Here is a 6,661-nt window from a genome sequence, read left to right on the forward strand (position 1 = left end):
TGTATTTTTAATGAGGTTTTGCAGACATGTGACTAGGGTTGCCAACTCCCTGAAAGATAAATAAGGGACACCTCGTGGCAACCCAGTTGTCTTCACCCTTCCCAGTGTGGTAGCTCTTTCTTTTGTGTGTGAAATTAGTTTTTAAGCATTTGACTTGAATTTGATTTAAGTAGATGCATATTCTTTGTGATATGACCATATGGGAAACAAATGATCATTTAGCCATTTATTTTTAGCTCAAAATGACAACATTAACACAATAAAACAGGTCTCTTTCTTAAACAGAAGCCTGTCATGCTTAACTTTTGAGAATATAAGTAAATCTTTCTTTAAAAGAACTCTGTCCTGCTTAACTTAAAATTATATAAATTAATAGAAAACAATAGAAAGAAAAATATTCTTGTAACTGTGCACATTTAGTACAATTGGCTTCAGCTGAGGTATTATTTCAGCTTTTCTGATGCTAATCAGCTGCTCCTGTTTGTAAACCCGCTTGTTCCCATGATTACGCATCATAACTCATCATTATTCATCTATGTATTACTTTTATGTATTAGTGATCTATTTGTTGTAATCATCTATCCTTGCAGTTGTTTATTACACAAAATAAGTTATATTATCACACTTCTGGCCACATAGCGCTGATATTCACTGCACATGCCCATATTAACCTTAACCAGAGGGTTTAAACAACAAACCAGTGTTTACATACCATATCTGCTTCTGCCGTGACCTGGTGGACAAAAAATTGGTTAAGGGTTCCCCGAGCTGTCACGCCCCTCATGTTCTTCATGTGCCACCACTAGAAGCATGCCTATGGAAAAAGTGCGCCGGCACACAGTGCAGTGCGCGTTATAGGTGTTATCATGCACTTTCCCAGCCAGGTGTTTTTCCCATTCCTCCCTGTACTTTTGCAGCCTTTTTTTCTTTCTCTGAGGGGAACAAACATTGCTGCTCTAATGCTGGGCTCACACTGTGCGGTTTTTGGCCCATTTTGAGACGATTTTTGAGTCGTGCGACCGATTTGGTGATCAGCCCGATTTTGGCCTTCATCGTGCGTCGTGTAGTATACGTGGGGTAACGAGAAGCGATTAACACCTCACGACCAGCTCCCGATCATCAATCGCTCGTGAGGGTGTCACCACAGCCGCTCACACTGCTCACGCACAAACACGTAAACGTCGGTGAAAAAGACGGCGCAGCACGGCTGTGCAGCGTGTGATCTGGACACAAGCGATGGAGGCACAACTTGTAGAACTTTGGAAAGCTCATCCGAGCCTTTTCGATGTGGCATCACAAAATTATCACGACCACAACAACCGTGAAAACAGTTGGATTTACATGCTGCTCAATCACAGCTGATCATGTTTTTCATTAGCAATTTAACAAAGTTGATGGTGGTGGTGGTGTGTCTGTGTGAGTGAAAGACAGAGAGAGCGAGCGACAGATTATCTGTTATAACCTTCATGTTATGGAGGCACAGTGTGAGCACTCAGGTCGCATCAGAGCATCGGGCGGTATAGTGTGAGACCTGCATCGTGACCTATGAACTTCTAACCCCTGCGAGTCAATCGTGCAGTTTGAGCAGGAGCTGAATAACGTGACTGAAAAAATCGCACAGTGTTTGCCCAGCTTTAGGTGTACTGTCGTCCGAGACTTGCACCGCCGTGTCGGCGTTTGTTTCCCTGTTGGCCATGCTTCTTGTTGTGGTCATCTGTTGTCTTCCGGTATTTTCTCCGTAAGCGACCTTTCCTCGACCAATGAGATGAGCGGTAATCTGAATTGTCATACTCGTCATAAGTGTGCTGTCAGCTCATTGGTCACAAAGCAGGAGAGGGGCTGGGAATTATGATTTCAAACAAAGCGTTAATTCCATTAACATTTATAGACTACTTTTGATTCTCACTGTATTACGGGACAAACTGCGTCCCTTATTAGCTCAATACGGGACGTGTACTTTTGTTTCGAAATACGGGACGATTCCGTATTTTAAGGGACGGTTGGCAACCCTACATGTGACTTGTAACCACATGGCAGTAGCTTGTTGGCTATTTTTGGCCATGTGCCTTTTGAAACATGCCACTGTAAGGAAAAACTTTTACTTTGAAGGTGAATCTTCTCCATCACCAGCTTGTGTCATACTTTCTCTCTCAAGTTATAGTATTAGTAGTTATCAAGTGTCTAAGTGTGACAAAACTACAGGCAATTGTAGCAATCTGCTAGCTACCAAAGCAATCACATTGCAGGTTTTTGATGGAGCATCTCTTTTTGCAACCAATTTCGTTCATTGATACCTGGTAACCCTTTAACTGGCATTGTAGTGGTATCATATCCAATGTCATGGCCAAATTCTGTGTGAAAATGATGTAAAATAAGAAACGTCACTAATAAAACGATTTCACAGCAACCACGAGCTCTTATTAATCCTGACAAAGAGCATCTTGCTAGCTTTTGAATTTAAACAAACAATATGTTACAATTTTAAAAGTTTTCTTTTTAATTTGGTGATACAAACCAAAGAAAAAACAATAAGGCCTACCTCAAGAATTTTATCCATTTTCCACACTGAAAATAGAGGCAGTGGAGCCCCTTTACTGCCCAAAGTAAGTCACTGAGATAAATTAACCTTTATATATAAAGCATGTATAAAACATTTAATTAAAACTGAGGCTCTTATACCCTTTTATTTTGACAAAGACTTAAAAAAAAAACTGCCTGAGGCTTTAGAAAAAATGACTAATGAATGAAAAGACATTGAATGGTTTCAACTTCCTAGCTGTTTTGCTGGTATATGGATGACAATAGCAGTGATCTGTGCTGTACTTTGAGTTGAAACCTGTTCAGGGGACATGTGGGTCATTTAGATGACTCAATGAAAACACTGTCTGCTGATAAAAAGTCAGAAATGAGCATCTTCTTTAACAACAACAGCTGGACAGAGTGTTTTTATCTCACTTTAAGCCTGAAAGCTTGTGTGATTAGAGTACTAAATACACAAGTAACTTGAATGGATGAATCAAATCACATTTCTTGAAAAAAAAATAAAATTTACTCTTTTACTTGCAAAAAAAGCGAAAGTGATCAAATAAGACAGATTATATTACTGCATAAAATTGTTGAGGGTGATAGAAAATAAGATGACAATAAAGGAGAGAGAGGAAAGGCTAAAGCAAGGCTAATGACAAGACTATTTTGTGTTAACAATGTTGACTGTATAGATTTATTTACTTACATCTGCTCTATTTATGAAAACTAATTTGAGTTTCAGGTCCTGACAATGGGGACATTTTCTAGTCTTGCTGGTAGCATCGCTTTAGGCTTGGCAATGGCAGTATGTTGTTCTCTCTGCCTGTCTGAGAAGCAGACGACCTGCTTGATTGAACAGGTGTTATACTTGTCTTCATAAGTGTAATTTAAGCAAATCACATGCGTGCATGAACCGGGGAGGGACTGAAGAGAAGGGCGGAATTAATTTACGGGCCAAATGGCCCCCCGTGCTGTTGTGACATGTTTATAACAGAGCAGAAACACATGGTGTCAATGATCACTCGCTGTGTGAGTATCAGTTATCTGGACATTAAGGCCCATTAGTATTCTCTGGAAACCAATTCAATTAGTGCTCTCCAGGGGCCACAGGGCCACAACACCACATCAGTCAGACAGTGTGTGTGTGTGTGTGTGTGTGTGTGTGTGTGTGTGTGTGTGTGTGTGTGTGTGTGTGTGTGTGTGTGTGTGTGTGTGCGTGCGTGCGTGTGTGTGATAATTTAAATTAAACAAAAACAAAACTTAACAGTGAGAATATTCTGCTAAATTCTTACTTTAACATCCATTGACTGGTTTGGATAAATATATAAGTATAAGAAGTGTCTCCAAATGAAGTATAATATAACATTTGGAGACACTGTTTGTATTCACACTTACTATGGAGTAATCCTAAGAGAAGAATTCACAATAGGAGTATTTGCTTGAAAACCAGTTCTAATTAATGAGATAAATAAGGATAACTGGCAGTAAATCTGATGGTAATCAGTCAAAAATGCCTTTTATTATCATTTATTTTAATAGCTAATTTGTTGGATTACAGACTTGAATCATAGTATAACATTTTGTATTCGGGATCATTTGAGTTACCACTTCACAATTATAACCCTGCTCATTGACACTTGACAGGTTTGAATCGGTTCCTCTCACTAATGCTAAAACCCAGCCCAGCAGGGCAAAGATGCTGAAGGACAAAACATCAAGGTAAGCGCACTAGCTGTTAATACTGTATTTTGTTTAAAAGTCAAGTCAGTTAACAAAAAATTTGAATTTATGGGCTATGGGCCTCTTGACATTCATTTAGGGTTTATTACAACAAGTATTACGACATTTTATTACTCACAATTTCTTGAAGCAAGTTTGTAGGAACAGGTCTATTTGTGCTGGGTATTTACATTTACTGTTAATGTTTAAATTACAAAAACATTTTCTAGTGTCAAGTAACCACAGGAAAGGCATTTGGACTGAAGCACACTACAAATTCGAGAAAGGTAAAATATGAATGAAGAAGGCACCTGTCTAATTCTGTAGCTGATGGCAACCATGTGATAATATCTTAATTTTATTCTCATGTTCTAATGTTTTCCCTTTAACCCCAGCAGGTGCAGATATAGAACTTTTTCTCTACCCCTCAGGTTGTTGTCATGGCAACACCTGTTTTAGAAGGACACAACGATGGCCTTGGCCTCATCTTAATCCTAGTAACACAGCTGCCTGGATTACCAGGGCACCTTGACCTCGAGCGTTTGAATCCCTCGCTTCCCAGGACAAAGCTGTCAGCCAGTTCACCTGCTGCTCCCTGATGGAGAGATAAACTGACGGTGAGATGTCAGACTTAACATCAGGGCTGGTGCTTCTATTCTCCTTCTATGCTGTCTTGACTGAAAAACTGAATAAAGTGTATGGAGGCTTTAGTTACATTTATATATTCACATTATATGTCTCTTCTGTTAAATATTTGCAAATTCACATTTTCCATATCGAAGATAAGGAGGAGACGGGGATTTTACATCAAGTTAAGCTGTAAAATTATGAATTATTAATGTGAATTACTCCATTTAAAAAACTCTGAGCAGGTTGGAGGCAGAATGTAAATACCACATGTCCCCCATTAGTGTTGTTGAGACTTGAAACTGAAAATTAAGTCACCAAAGCAAGATAGCAGCAAAGACTGGAACCGTTTGCATCCATTTCATGCCTTATGGACATACTTTATACACTGAAAGTATTCATGGTTACCAGCTCCATGTTTTAAAACAAGGGGCTCAGCTGACCAAAAAAATATAGCATGTGACTTCTGGCTCACAGAAAAGGAACTTGTCAGTCATATTCTGAGCCAACCCTTTCTAATTATAAAGCCATAATTTAAAAAGTAAATAGTATGTAATGAACAAGACCTGACACTTTAAGCTGAGAACTGTTAGGATTTACTGAGATTGAAAATCAAGGGAGCAGACAGTTTTTTTCTCCCCATTAACTTCTATGTAACCAGACATTTTTAAGGCCAGCAGCGTGGCCCCCTCCTGGCCATTAGAGAGAATACAGGTCTAAGATGCTTCAAGTCTGAATTCACTTTTCAGACTGAGAAATGACCACCATCTTTTCTGCACAGTCTGTATTTTCAGAGGATTTTGAGAAGATTGTTTTCTTGTTTGCTTCTTTGTTACTTACTTAACATAAGACCTATGACTTATCCAAGCATCAAAAAATGACACCTAACTCTAGGGACGAACCAGTGTTGTGTCTACACACAAGAGACAACTTAAAAAAGAACCAATTTTTCAGTCTTATATTCAGGCACTTATTCAGCAAAGGCCTGGCAACAGACCTGAGAGATGCTTCTAGCCCTTCCATTTAGCTACTGTGGAAGTGCGGCTGACAAGAAGCCATTCTTAAGGAAGGGAAATTACTTGAAAAGGCAGAGGTATACCAAATTGTTCTGCATCAGCCAAAATTATTGGACTGAAAATCAGTGGCAACAAGTCTTAAGAAGTGATGAATCCAAATTGTCCTCGATATGTAATGAAGAAGTGCAATGGTGAGTGTGTATGTGACACCTACAAATGTATGGTCACAATTGTAATCTGGTTTAAGAACTAATTGATGCAAAATGCCTTATTTTATTTTATTGGAGTTATGGAGATGTATACAACAGGTTAGTAGTCTGAGTTAACTGTAATGCACATATAAGGACATTAAACCATTCTTTGTCTTAGTTTGAAGAATGCGAATGTTGTAAGAAAGTCTATTTTCACAGACTGAGAGAAAACTGAACTTTTCCACCTGTTGTAATGGGAGCTGCTATTCCACCTGTAGTGCAATTAGATGGCAGGCCTTAGTGCATGTGCTTCATTATGTAGCTCTGGGGAACACCTCTTTTATTCTAAAGTTACTGGAAATTTTACAATTGAGTAACATAACCTTACTTACTATGTTTCTATATGCAAATAGTCTAGTCTATACCGATTTCTGGGCAGAATATATTTGTGTAATGTTTGCATATTTGATGTATTGGTGAACATGTTAAGGCATTAAGAGAGTTTACAATGTTAATAATAAGCAGGTTAATAGCAGCATTGATGCTACTGCACAAAAATATTTTTGAAGCAGGACAGCAGTT

This window comes from Rhamphochromis sp. 'chilingali', assembly GCF_963969265.1.
Source record: "Rhamphochromis sp. 'chilingali' genome assembly, chromosome: 11".
NCBI lineage: Eukaryota > Metazoa > Chordata > Actinopteri > Cichliformes > Cichlidae > Rhamphochromis > Rhamphochromis sp. 'chilingali'.